Raw genomic sequence first — 14421 nt, 5'->3', positions numbered from 1 at the left:
CCAAATAAACTGAAAGACACCTGGAGTGCTTGCGGTAGATCTCAGTGGAACATTTCCGTAGGAAATGTTGTTCTGTTGCACTATAAGAGTCTAAATTTCGACACCAGAAACTTAATTTTGAAGCAGCAAACATAAGTAATCTTAATACGTTCAGAAAGGAGTAAGCTGTTATTGACTTCATCTGTCTTTAAATGATGAGAACTGTAGCAACAAAGCATTTTCCCCAGTATGCACTATACATACATACATATATATATATATAATATATATATATGCCACTGTACATGGAGACTTTTTTTTTCTGCTGCAACTAAATGTAACTTGGCTCCGTAGTGCTGAGATGTAATGCTCTATTTCTGATGCTTGTGATCATGGATAGCTGATTGCCTTACTGACTCACTGAACAGTTTGTAAGGATGCCTCTTTATTTGCTTGTACTGTCAGTTCCATAAAATCACAAGTGTTTTATGTTTTATTTGGATTCCTAAAGCACGCTGGCTCCTTGGCACCGCAGGTTTAACACCAATTTACCACTGGCACTGGCTGATGTAATTGAAATGCTGTGTATTGTTTCATTTTAATGGGATTCTTCTGTTTGTTCAGATTCTGAAGAGAAGCTGCGGCATCGGTAATCTGAGGAAGGGGAGTTCTCTGTTAAGACTGCAAGAAGATACTACCAACTGGTAAACGCTTCCTTACGTGTCTTTGCTTGTTGTGTTTCTTTGTTTTCTGTAGTATTTTAGGTCAAAGAGTGCAAATTATTTTGATCTATTGAAAGCCAAAAGTAGTCTATGCAGTAACTTATTGTGCTTAACTGTAGTTCACCAGACAAAAGGCACAGTATTGGTCAATAGCATGTGGGGATTTAAATAGAATACGGAGTGATTAAATTCTTCCCTACCAAGCGAGAAAAAAGACTAACCTTTTTTCTGTAGTGGAACTTTAAGCGTTGTCTATTTGCATTTTCCGGTAAGACTAATACAATGTGCCTGTGCCTCTTACTATACAAAGGCTATTTACTTGAAGTGTAACTGAACAGTGAAACTTCAGATCTGATGCTTCAGAGCCTGGAGGGAGAGAAGAAGGGAAACTTTAAAAGAAATCTGTTTTAGTAGTGGAACATGGCTAAGCATGCTAATTGAAATTTCCAGGTGCTTTGGAAGATGTTATTAGTGTGCTTTTAATTATTCTAAGGGTGTTCAATGAGACATAATTTTCACTGAAAATAGTACATGATAATATAATTAAGGATGTATCATAATTCACAGGCATTTATAATCACGTGTAGGTTGCCAGTAGGTTCAGAACAGTAAAAAGATCATCAGGGAAGAGCTACAATCTCTTACTGGCAGCTTACCAACCCAGTTCAGGGGTTGAGCTACTTTGTTCCAAGCCAGTCACAAGGAAACGTGAAAATTTAGGCCATCTGAATGTGACTTGACATAGCTAAGTCCTGTGTGCATCCATAGGTGGTACCAGATTAACGACTCACTTCTCAAATACTCAGTGTCGTAAATAAAATAGTAGCCTTCAGTAGGGAGGGGAAGCATCCAGAGAGATGTAAACTAAGCATGCAATTTTCCTTTGTGACTGTCCCTTACTATATACCTTCTATAAAACTTGAATCCTATGCTTCTGTTACTCAGCCTTGTAGCTCCAATGGTAGCAGTAACCCAGGAGACAGTTGTTAGCCCAGAACGGGATGAGCAGCTGGGTCCAAGGATAAACGCGAAAAGCAGCAGCAGCGTCCTAGCCAGTAAGGAAACATTCAGCTTCAGTGACCCAAATATTTACAGATGCTTATTAAGCTTCCCGTGCCAGTTAATTTACCGAAGTTTTATAAACAACTGGAGATAGAATAAAGTCGTGTTGTACAGCTCTTGCTAATAACCAGGGTTGACAGAGAATATTAAAACACTTTGTCCTGCTGCTCTGCCAAGCCTACAAGCCTTCAGAGCTTTGCTCTCATTGATATATGTGCATCTGTCAGAAATGACATAGCGAAAACGTTTGACTTCATCTAGGCTTTTTTATATATAGCTTGCATGTTACAGCTATTTGTGAGCTATAATTTCAAGAGCTCTGGTGCTGAGCTCTGTAAAATAGCTCCAGATACTAAAACGTGTATAAAACTTCTCCCCAGACGCCCAGTTTGAAAGTGCGTGCCCCTTCAGTTTACAGCAAAAAAAGCCCTGTGGTTTGTAGTACGTCACAGTTTGAGGTACTTTACTGACATCAGTCTTGAACTGCATTGTAATTATCATTTTTAAGTATTGTAATCATCTTAAAGTGTTGGATTATTCTGTTCATACATGATAGAACAAATGACGTATCTGAATTTGAGTGCACGGCTTGCCCTGGGCACAACTGAAAAGCTCGTTAGCCCAGCAGTGAGGGCAGTGCTGGAGGTCATCTGTGCGTTTCCTTACTCAAGCTTCCCTTCCCAGCCCCCTAGCCCCGTCTCTTGCCAAAAGAAGTTGAACAGGATGGCTGTGCGGAGTGAAACTGGGTAGCTCTAGAAGGGAGCTCGTTGTCTGCAACCGTGGTAAAATGTTCGTCTTCCTTCAGTATTTCCTTTAGGACCAAGCAGGGCTTTATTAGCTCACGGGTAGCGTTGCATAAACTTGATCTCACTGTTTCCAGCATGAGCTTTAAAGGCTGGGAAGACACCAGGTGAGAACCTGCTCAGCTGTAGCACATTGTAGAGCTCACCGAGGTCTCGGTTTGGAGCTCCCAACTCTGGGAATACGCTGGAAAGAGAATGTGACTGCGAACACCGCATCGCTTGGGGCACAGCGTGTCTGCATCTTGGTACTGAGATCAAAATGTTTAGCCAGCTGGCTGCTAGTGTGGGGCAGGCCAGCCCAAATAGCTGTATGAGACGTGTGCCTCTCTTACCCAGATGTTGTTCTGAATAGTCTTCCTTTTGGCTGTGATGTTTCTGCAGTCTGTTATCACAGGCACCGAAGGACACAACATTGTAGTGTTTGCCCTGTTTTTCATGTACTAGCTTTTCTTTTTCGTTACATTACCTTGTATAGGACTTTTTTTTTTTCAGAGCATCAATCATTCAGAAAAGATCTTGCTAACTATCTCCTGTTTCTGAGTATAATCTCTGATAATTATTCATTCTTATTCTATAGCTGCTTCTCTCAACCGCAGCTTGAACTTGTGTGCGTGCTTGAAGATTTAAAAATCTTTCCATGTAACTTAAAATGGTTCCCCTGTAAAATGATGGTGGGGAGATGTCTTAGGCAAACTGATTAGCATGTTGTGGAGTCTGTTCCAGCACTCATACTGCACTGTGTGGGGATTAACAGGTTTTGCATTTTGTGCTAATTTTAATACGCATGAAAACACCTTTGGTATAATGTTTGCAGAGTGGAAACAAAAGCATCCATGTCGCTTCGTTATTAATTTTGGGAACTCTTTGTTGTGGCTTGTATAGCTCGTACAAGGGTAGCGTTTGTCTGGCTGACACAACTTTAAATGTTCTGCTTCCTTGTGGGCAGAATCCTTAAAATTTCTTCTGTAATTATTTCAGTCTCTTAGTGCAGATCCCTTGGTATCTGCCAGACTTGAACAGAGCAGGAAGGTTTGTTCCTAGCTGTCCCCACGCCTGCATGCCTGCAAAAGTTTAGTAATGACGGATCTCATCCAGAAGAGAGATTTTGTTGAGCGAGGCCATATTGCATGTGTTACAGACTTCTGCATGGCTTTGACTGCCTGGGAAGTTTATTTAAAAGTTAAACGTGCCGCGGGAGATATAAAGCAAGGTTCTGTTCTGTTTTGCTCAATGCTAAATGTTTCCTCTATTAAACAAGGAAATAGGTGTTAAAAAACCTGCAGCTTTTAACGTGCGCTCTCAGGAGGAGGTTTGTCATTTGGGGAAGCCTTATGTAGCGAGTATAGAAAGGAATGAAGTTCCAAATGCTTGAGTAATGCAAAAAGCTTTCACTGCAGAGCCTACCAGATAGCAACTGTAGGATATTGGGAAACCACCAGGGTAAAAGAATAATCCGTCACCATAAGGTCACATACTGTAAATACATAAAGAAAAACGAATGTCTTTCTGACAACGGAAACCGCTTTTACTTCCCAGTTGTGGCAAAAGTTAAAAACCATCTCCTTTGATAGTGCTGCTCTAAATATATTGCTGCAGGTTTGCCTATAAATTCTCTTTGCAGTTTGGCAGAGCCTGAACTGATGTCACCTCTGTGATCGTGGGTTTGTTGAGATGGTTCTGAGAAAATGGAGCTTGAGTGCACACGCACACACACCTCTTGTGTTTTTGTCACTCACTAGAAAAGATTTTGGTAGAAATCCTGATGGTTTTATTCATTTCTTTATCAGCATGCCTTTATTTTGTATTAATGCTGGTATCTGAGGCGAGAAAGAGGAATAGCTGGCAGTTTTTAGGTCGAACTGAGCCATCTCCTATTTGCTGGATTTTGTCTTGGGGCTTGTTTAATATGGCTGATTGCAATAGCATGGGAATAGATGAAAGGCTTATAATCTTCTGTGCAGTCCTGGTTTGAAAGCCGAATTTTGCATTCATTGCTGATACGTACTTAGTCTGCCTGTGCCGATGCAGTGTAACATGGTATGTTTTCTCCCGCAGTGGACATACAGTTACTTAAAACCTTGAATGAAGATGGCAGTAACCTGCAAACGATCAGTGACAGGTTTTTTTGGACTGTGATCAAGTGGAATCCAATGCAGGGCTGTTCCAAAATGCTCTGCCTTTACGTGCAGTAGTCACGCTGCAACACAGTAGAGTAAGTTGAAAAAGAAGTGAGGTTTTCAGTCTGATTTAATGGCTCGCGTAGCACGCTCTGTGCTCTGCTCGAGACTTGAGCCATGCCGTTTTGTTTATGAAGGTGAAGCTGCTATTTTTCTTCACCTGTAAATAATTGCTCAGGACAACATGAACTGTTTAGTTCTGTTTGTTCAATGAACCTTCAAATCAAAGACATTAATTTAAGGGTTGTTTTGACTTTTCAAAAAGTCACTTTTAAACAGACCTGCAAAATATGTAAACTTTTTTCACTAGAGCGGCATTTGGCCTGAGAAGCTGTGCTTGTTGAGACAGGTGATTGAGATTTCACATTACATTTTTTATGGTCTGTTCTAGGAGGTTGATGTCAGATGTTGCTTATTTCACTTCCTGGCTTACAGAAGGACTCTTACATGCTTGTCAAAGGAAACTTCTGATTTTTGTGTTTTTTTTAAAAAACTCTGTAGGGAGCTGGACCACTAACATGTAGCCCCATCAAATCTGGTTAATGCTCAGTTTACTGCTTGGCTGCAGCTGCAGTTTTATTATTTTTGCCTCCTTTTATCTCATCTTGGAAGTAATTTTGGAGGTTACTGCGCAGAAATATTGTGCAGGTGTTGAGACTCAGTATCATTAAGTTACAGTGCAGCAATTAAGACCTTGTTGTGCAGCTCCTGTTCTTTTCCCTGTCTATTGGACAAAGCTGTTGAATGCACATGAAAGTCCCTAGGAGCTAGGCCTAGACTCTGGTATTTACACATGCTGTCTTTTGTCTGTATTATGGAATTTTTGTGCATGCTTTCATCTGAAACGCTTCTGAATAAACATTTAGGTCGCAGGTTAAAATAACTTGGTTAGGTTCTTCCTTTCTGGACACACAGGGATATGATTGCTTCGAGTTTTCTCGCTATTTTTTACTAGCATGCGATTGCTCATGTTTTTCTCTGTTTTAGAGTAATCGTGATCTTTGATTAGTGGAATATTACTGTTCAGCTGATGTGAAAAGCTTCCTTTATTTAGTTTGAGCTGGAATGGTTATCGCTGCTCTTTCTGGCTGGGTGACGGGGTAGAGGTGAAGGCACTGCTAGGCAGGTGGGAGGTGGTTTGGGGACTCCCGGGGCTGTGGGACGGCTCCTCTGGCTGCAGGGGATCTGCTCTGATGGCTCCCAGCACAACTGACTGCTGACCCAAGCCTCTGCCGTGGAGCCAGACTCCTGCACGGCGTTGCTCCTGGCTTGTGCATGAGTAGCTGCTGCGAATGAGCTGCTGCCGAGAGCTGCTTAGTCGGGAAGTATGGGGATCTTCGGGAGGAGGTAAAAAAGCAAACTGCTTAGGTATCCCCTTGAGTCTGAGAGAAGCATGTGGCATGAATTACTGCTGCTAGTTTGTCAGAATGACTTTTCAAGCTCTTTAAAAAGCTAGTGTGTCTTCTCTGAAGTCTGGAATACCTGAATCCATTGCACCTGAGAGCAGAGATGCTGCTGTGGTGCTGCTGGAGCTCTAGCCTAAGCTGCTTCGGTCTGGGTTCACCCTGCAGTTCTACCTGGTGGGGCACTAACGGGGGCTTCAGTTCTCGTTTTCTAGTGCTGTTGAGGATTATGGTTAAAATTCGCCAAAAAAGAAAATAAAGCAACAGTAAAGATCTTTTGGGTGGTCGGTTGTTCTGTTCTCTCTTTGGTTCCCTTTCATGGCAGAAGTTCCCTTTTGTTGATAGGGCCTGGTGTAATCCTGAGGAAAGTTGTTTACCCTGAGTGTGGAAATGTAGATTGTAAGAAATAAGGGTTCTTCTGTGTAAGTGTTGCTGAATGGGGCACGGGGCTTGGGATTGCTCGGAGCCGATAACATGCTCCTAACAATGGTGAATGGGAAAGCCCTTTTGACCTTTTCTTGTCTTAATGTTTTCCTTATGCAAGTGGGTGAGTATTGATGCAAGCTTCCTGGGACAGCGTACGGCTTTGTTTCTGTTACTCTCGTCTTAGTGAGTCACAGCTCTCTTCAACTGTCATGTTCCCCCCCAAAATTGCATCATTTACAGGGCTCAGATAAAGAGCTGTTGAATCACTTGGCCGGCGTTCAGGAACACTTCACAAAGGGGTGTTAACGGTATAACTTCAAAGGAAGCATTAATAGCAGAAAAATAGCAAGGTTAAGTAGTCATAGGGAAGTTAAACACGCAATAGACAGACAGCTAACAACAACATCACTTGATGTTGTAAAGGTATTCAGTATCTGCCTGGCATAGGAATGCTTAAACACTTTTTGAGGAGGGAAAACCTGAATGCTAGGTAGCTGTTCAAAATTCCGCTTGTGTAACATACGTGGTACTGAATTACTTGGGGACTTAGGCTTATGAAAGTTCAGAAGAAATACAGGACACAATGTGCTACCAGAAACATCAAGTTCAGTTGTTTGTGTAATTGACTATTAGACACAGGACTTGCTGCAGTAATTCTTGCAGGCTTTCTTCCCCTTCTCCCTTTTTTTTTTTCTTTTTCAGTAAAGCATGAGGGTGCTTAGCCTGAAATATCACAGTTGATATTCCCCGGCCCCGTGCCCAGCCCCAAATCCAATCTCTGTTTTCCTGAAAGTCCTTACTTGTCTTCTCATTACCTAACATGTAATAATTCTCGCTTGCTTGGAGAAATCAAAAGGATTATTTGGAACTTAACTCTTTGATTTGGTGTAAAGAATCCTTTGTACTTGGACTTCAACTTGCAGCTTTTTTCTATAAAAATCTCTGACAAGATGCAAAAACTAGGCTTATGATGGTTCATTTTACTGTTACTGCTAAGCCAAAGTAATGTTTTTATGTGGAAAACGTCGTTGTAAGTGGATGAAATGCAAAATTTGATGCTGAGTATTAGTCTTGTTTGTATGTGAATATCCTCTTATGCCATACAAGCTTGTGAATTATCTGTTTTTGCCACCTTTTTGGTTGGAAGGGTTTACGTATACAACCCTGTCCCCTTCTTGTGCAGCATCTCAACTTCTGTGAGATATTTTCTTCAAAGCAAACCTGACAGTTATTTGCCACGCTACTTTGAGGGCCAAGGCTTTGGGCTAAGCATTAGGGAAACTGAAACGGTGCTTTGTGGACCTCTCTTGGACCATGCTGAATAATTAACTTCTAGCTGAGCACACGGACCTGAGCGTGCCCGCAGCTGTCTGGATGACAAGCGTGAAGAGCTGAATGCTAATACAGCTGTATAGCATAGCAGTTATCTTGGCATAAATGAATTTTCCTCTGGGAGTAAAGGACAAAAAGCATAGCATGTGCTTTTAGTAGGTGTCTAGCACAGGTCCAGAGCTAACAAGCAAGCTTTTGTATCAGATCACCATTTCTATCACGAAATTACAGGCTCAGAACAGGTTTGAGTAATGTGGGATCCTATAAGGCAGTATTGAGAAATGATGTAGGATTGGGAAAAGCTTAGTATAACGCAGAGACCGTAAAGACCCGACTTAGCTTTAGAGGGATGATTGATTGAAAATGAACAGAGAAGACAGATGAGAGCTGGTGCTTTCTACAGCCAGAGGTTAGAAAGGTAGTTTTACAGCAGGCAACCACTGGATTTGCTTTGTTATAAGAACTGAGATAACTAGTTACAGACGGCCTCTGCGGAGACTTAATGTGTGATTCCCATGCAGATTTAGCAGTCTTCTTTTAGCACCACTAATGTCAATGTTAGAGTTCACGTCCACCTAGGATTGAATCTGGGCTCATCTGCGGAAACCTTGAAATTTTTTAAAACACAATCTTAGTGATGATTTATTTTTATAGCTTAGCCATCAGTTGCTGTTACTGAAGTAAAAAATCAAGTTTTATTACTAGATGTTTCTTAACGTTCGTTCTTTATTACCCACAGCACGTGGGATGTATTTGACTTGTGGTTCTCTGTTGGACTGGGCTTGTTTTTGTATTTTTTTTTTCAATGTGTACTTCCAGTTCTAAGAGTAACCAGTTTTTGGAGTGGTTTCCTCAAGCTCATTTCAAGCTTGTAACTAAGGCAGTAGAGCAGAAGTGTCTAAAAAATGCCGGAGCAGTGCAGTCCTTGAGCTAGGTCCTATTCTGCTTAGACTTAAGTGATGCTCAGATTCCTTGATCGAGAACATCTCTACCACAGCCCACCTCGGGCTTGCACGGAGTCCAAGTCGATGATGCTTAGCAAGGGAAATCCCAGTGGGATCTTGAACTTCAAGCGAGTAATTTAAATACTTTATCTGTCAAGGTAGCAAAGGGGATTGTTCTCTGAACACCTAGTATAAGGCTAAAGCCTTAGTACCTAATGCTTAATGGAGTGCAGGAATCCTCTGTGAGCTTTCTTTGACTGGTGGTGGAAGCTTGCCTCGTGGAGTGATTCTTTTCTGAAGTTCCCTGATGAGCTGAGGTACCAAGCTAGGACACAGAAAGTAATCTAGATCCTTCTAACAAAGTTGTCTTTTCTTACTACTCAGTCTCTTCAGTTCTTAGTAGGCGGAAGCACCGTAGTGTTAGAAAGCTGCAAAATCCCCTTTCTTACCAGTCCACATCTGCTACATTTGCTGCCGAGGCGGTGCTTATGTGTAGGGGTTTCTGAAGAAGTTCAGGGGAGCTGGGCAGAAGGCCTTGTTTGCATGCTGGCAGTTACTGGTGAGCTTGTGCTCTTCTGGGATCTGTTCTCGTGCACTGCTGAGTTGAGCAGTATCGGTTCCATACAAGATGGATACCCAAAACACAGCTTATCCCGTGGTTAGCCTGTTACCAATCTTTTTCAAGTTTCATTATCTCCAGGATGCCAAGTTTACTTAGTGCCTCTGTTATATTTGGGTAGCGTTTAACTTCTGTCAACTCCAGGCTTCTCCTGACTTGCTGATTCACTACCCAGCGCTAATGGTGTAGATGGCTTCTCCCATCAATTCTCCAGCTGCTGTGACAACTCTTAGAATTCCTGCTCCGCTTGGCCTAAGGAGTTAGCATACGCTTCAGCCTCCTCCTGCTGTGGTGGAGTTAGGCTGCAAGTCAGGGGCCGTGTGCCTCTGTCTGTGTAATAGAGGTTCCAAAAAATGAAATGCATTAATCTTTCTGCTGCCCGACTCTTTTAAAATGAAATAAATCCACAAGCTCTTAGCCCATTGAATAAAAGGTAACTTTCCTCACAACTGCTTCTGTCTGTGACATTATTTTCAATACTTGGCTGCCTCAAAATTGTGAAATCTAGGAAAAATGCTTGTTTCTATATTGCTCATTTTTCACTACCTATTGAATTATATGGTATACGCTTCATCTTCTGCCTGCTGGTATTCTGTCTGTATCAAGCTTCAGATCCAGACCTTGAGAATCAGATTCAGAAGGGAGGTTGGATATATTGCAGATCCTCTCTGCAGAGAGAGATGTGGTAACGCACCCGGAACCTGACAACTGGCTCATCTTTATTCAGATACTCACTTGTGTCTGAACTGAGGTGCATCCCGAAGTGCAAAAGTTAGTCTTGGAAAGAGTCCATCACACCATTAATTTCACATCTGGCCATTTTTAATGGATGTTCGGTGATCATTCCCCACCGACTGCTAGATATCTGTAAGTCAATTCGTTACCCGTTTACACTGTGCTTTATTACGTAGCGCAGTGTTGATACCAACAGTTAAAATACCCTGTGATGCTTGGGTTTTGCCGTGTGACTTCATACCTATCAGCTTGTCGGCATGAACCAAGTTGATAGCATCAAATATGCTCAGTCTGTTTTGCATGAAAGCATGCTCATCGGTGCTAGGTTGGGACATGGGGGTGCTGGTTGATGGCCGGCTGACCGTGAGCCAGCAGCGTGCCCAGGTGGCCAAGAAGGCCAATGGCATCCTGGCCTGTGTCAGAAATAGTGTGGCCAGCAGGACCGGGGAAGGGATTGTCCCCTCGTATGCAGCACTGGTGAGACTGCACCTTGAATATTGTGTTCGGTTTGGGGGACTTTGAGTTGCTCTAGTGTGTGTGGAGAAGTGTGTGGTGAAGGGCCTGGAGCACAAGCCCTGTGAGGAGCGGCTGAGGGAACTGGGGGTGTTTGGTCTGGGGAAGAGGAGGCTCAGGGGAGGCCTCATTGCTCTCTGTAGCCGCCTGAAAGGAAGGTGTGGGGAGCTGGGGGTCGGCCTCTTCTCACAGGTAACCAGTGGTAGGACCAGAGGGAATGGCCTCAAGTTGCACCAGGGGAGGTTCAGGCTGGAAATGAGGAGACATTTCTTCATGGAGAGGGTGGTCAGGCATTGAAGCGGGCTGCCCAGGGGAGTGGTGGAGTCCCCATCCCTGGAGATGTTTAAGAGAGGTGTGGATGGGACGCTAAGGGACGTGGTTTAGTGATGGGACTCTTTGGGTCAGAGTGCTGGCTGGACTTTGTGATCTTGAAGGTCTGCTCCAACCTAGGTGATTCTGTGATAAAGATGGGAATCCAGTTAGTGGGTTCCTGTCTTTCTGCCTGTTGTTTGGAGCTGGTGTAACAGGCCAATGATTCTGAGCTTTCCTGGTTGCTTCCCTTTTGCTGAAGGGCTCTAAACTTCTGTCCTCCTCTCTTCATTATCACAAGAGTCCTGGTAGACTTTGTTAACAATCAACTTTCACTCATGTCTCTGAAGCCTTGAGGACAAGCTATCTGAGCATCAGCGCACTCTTCTCACAAGTGTTAAGTGCTTACAAATGCAATATTTGATATGGAAAGATGTGAAGAGCTGAGCAATTCTTCATTTTTCTAATAATTGTATCAGTTGGAAATTTAGTCACGTATTTGTAGCAATAAACTAGTACTGTTAGGGATTTTAATTTTTTTCCTACCTTTGCTGCTGTCGTGCTTTTTCTCCCTGTTACTTTCACGTTTCCTCATATAGTTTGGCCATTCTAATGAATTTGGACTATTCTAATTCTTAATAGCTCTTTTTAGTTAGTCAGTCTAAATTTAGTTGGACTTCCAGTCAAAATGGTCTTAACCAGTGTTCTTGACTACCCAGAAATGTGTTTTTAGGTAGAAACTTCTGTGTTCTTAAATGTTGTTTCCTGTTTGATTTTTTTTTTATTTCAATTTTCTGTTATTTCAGGAAACGAGCTTTTTGAAGTAGTGTCTTTGTTGGATCTGACTGGTTTTGGTTTCTGTTCACAACTTGAGTTGTGTTCAGCCCTGACCTGCAGGGGACCAACATTTTCCAGTTAGTGTTTTGGTTTTTGTTGCTTTGCCTCAAAGTGTGAATTGAGCAGTCTATGGTCACGAGGAGGAAAAAGACACACATAAAATATCTGAGAGTAGGTGGGATTTAGGGGAATATAAACTAAATCTAATTTTGCCACTGATATTTTATTACAGCTTTGACCCTCCAGTAATTAAATTTATTATGGCATATGTGCTCTTTCAGATTATCTAACACCAGCAGCCCTTTTCCCTAGAAACAAGTTTGTTGCCAGATAATTGTTCCCTATTTATTTATATGCCTACAGATAGAACAATTCTGCATTCTAGTTTTTTCATGTATTTTTTTAAAAGTCAGTGGCATATGGATCCAGAACTACGTTTATGAAGTAGATTCTGAATAGTACCGTGTCTGGAACAGATGTGTTAGCTTTTGCAAGGCTGCATAGCATTACACTGAAGTTTTTTGGTGCTAAAGAATGTATTTTCATAATCTGTTTTTTCTTTTGAAACAGAGTGGAGGCCAAGAACAGAGTGCAGCACTGGCTGTAGGTAAGAACCGAAACTTAACCTGCTTGAAAACTCTCCTGACTCATAAGGAATGAAAAATATAATATGGACGGGTAAAATGGACCGTACTGAACATTAGCAATTTTCTCTTCAAGAACTTCTTTTCCCCAAGTTGCTTCCACAACTTCTGCAAGCCCTCATGTTCTCTGGGAAGTCCTTGATCTGTAGCCTAATGCTTGTGTCCCTGTGGTTAAAGATACTAGATGGGTTGCAAGCATTTGGATTTTTGTTCGCCCGGTACATCGCCACACAGCCTAGTAATGATTTCGAAGACTCACTGTAGCAATGTGCATTTTTAGTGTGTAGAACACAGTAGTTTGGCCGCATTTAAAACTTATCCTGGAAGATCATGTTTAAAATTCTTGGAAAAATTTGAATGGTTTTTCTTTCTCGGCATTTATTTTGTCTCTTTACTAATGTTACTGCGTAACTTCAAATCTTTCCTGAGCCACCTGCCTTAAGCCAGAAGCAAATACTCTGAGAAAGTTTGTAAGTCTGAAGAGGTAGTACATGCGCACTTGAAGGCTTTCCCTTCTAGTTTTATAACCTGCTACTTATTTAAGCTACTTCAGAGTGTGTGTTATAGTATATGTTTATTGTGCTGTGCCAGCATAGCTGTCTTTTGTGTCACATTGGTAAGGTAACTACCGAATGTGAGATGGGATTTATTTTTCTTCTATTTCTGATGAATCATCAAAAAGTTATTCAAATTCTGGGGAGATAATTTTTCATCAGTTTTGTTGACAATAGTGGGAAAACATTTGAGTGCCATGTCCAAAACTCTTTTGATATCCCATTCAGAAATAAAGAATGACATAAATGTCACAGAAATAATTTTCCCTGATTTTAGTATTTGTTAAATATATTGAAAGAATTGTTTTGCAAAAACAAGCAAAACAACAAAACCACTGGTTTTGTTGAGATTTGTATTGTTTTTGTTAATTTTTGTAGAGTTTATGGTGATTCCAGATCAGACAAACAGTCCGTCTAATCTACTATCTTTCCTTTGTTTAGGAGTTGAGTCTAGGAACTGGGCAAGCATACAGTAATATTTTTCCCAATCTGCAACAAATGGATGGGAGAACATCCGTTGCTAGCAGTAGTAGTGTTTTCAGTTGGTAGTAGCCTTTAAATCCGAAGTCACGGGTCTTTTAGCAAAGCTGCAGTTTGAACCAGTGCAAACCCTTACAGCAGGCTGTGCGTTTGCAAAGGATACAGTGTAAGAGTAACTGAAGTAGACCATGGGTCTGTCTAGCCAAGGTCTCCAGGAATTACAATTTTTTTTCCCTCTGGATACATGCACTTGGTTTTGCTAATCCTTTCCCACTCCTCCCTTATTCCTCTACCAGGACAGTGCTGCTTCTGCTCAGGAAGGTGAGTCGTCCCGCACAGCTAGCAAAGCTCAGGGTGTTGCTGGGGGTGCTGCTGCCTGCAGGAGGAAAGGCTGTCCAGAGAACAGCTACAGCACATGGCAAGAAACTTCTGTTTTCTTTGAAGAAACTGAATCAACATTTCTGGTGTTGAAGGGAAGTTGGTTATAAACAGAAATTATGTTGGCCACTTCAGCAGCCCTTCAGTTCAGGCATCTTTGACTGCTAATGTTTTCACCTTCTCCAGCTGTGCTGAAACAAAGCAGCTGCTGAAAGTTTGACAGCATCTCAAACCAGAAGGGGATCACCAGTGTAAAGGGCTTGAAGGGACTGGTAGAAGCCGTACCCAAGCAACATTTTGAATGGGAAAACACCAGTAAGATAACAATGGTAAAGTTCTAGAGACTGTTGAAAACTGTAAAGCCTCAAAGAATGAGGCAAACTTAATTAGATGGCATTTTCTGAATAAGGTTAAAAGTTGAAAAAGCTTAAAATGCAATAACGCTTGTACCTTTAACATAAGTAGATGCCTGGGCATGAGCAATAACCAGGAGGGAATATATTG

General features: G+C 41.9%; 1 protein-coding gene across 12 annotated transcripts in view; it reads left to right on the top strand.

Annotated features, from left to right (window-relative positions):
• The window catches only part of CYRIB (CYFIP related Rac1 interactor B), a 95084-nt gene that overhangs the window by 50183 nt on the left and 30480 nt on the right, over positions 1 to 14421 (top strand). For 10 of the 12 annotated variants that reach the window (XM_040547162.1, XM_040547165.1, XM_040547173.1 and 7 more), the window contains exons 2-3: positions 604 to 683; positions 12432 to 12468. The gene's annotated coding sequence lies outside the window, so the exon portion shown is untranslated. The remainder of the gene's footprint in view (positions 1 to 603; positions 684 to 12431; positions 12469 to 14421) is intronic. The other 2 variants (XM_040547166.1, XM_040547172.1) reach the window with 1 other exon arrangement.

This window comes from Cygnus olor, chromosome 2, assembly GCF_009769625.2.
Source record: "Cygnus olor isolate bCygOlo1 chromosome 2, bCygOlo1.pri.v2, whole genome shotgun sequence".
Taxonomy (NCBI): domain Eukaryota; kingdom Metazoa; phylum Chordata; class Aves; order Anseriformes; family Anatidae; genus Cygnus; species Cygnus olor.
This window is presented reverse-complemented; position numbering and strand designations above follow the sequence as displayed.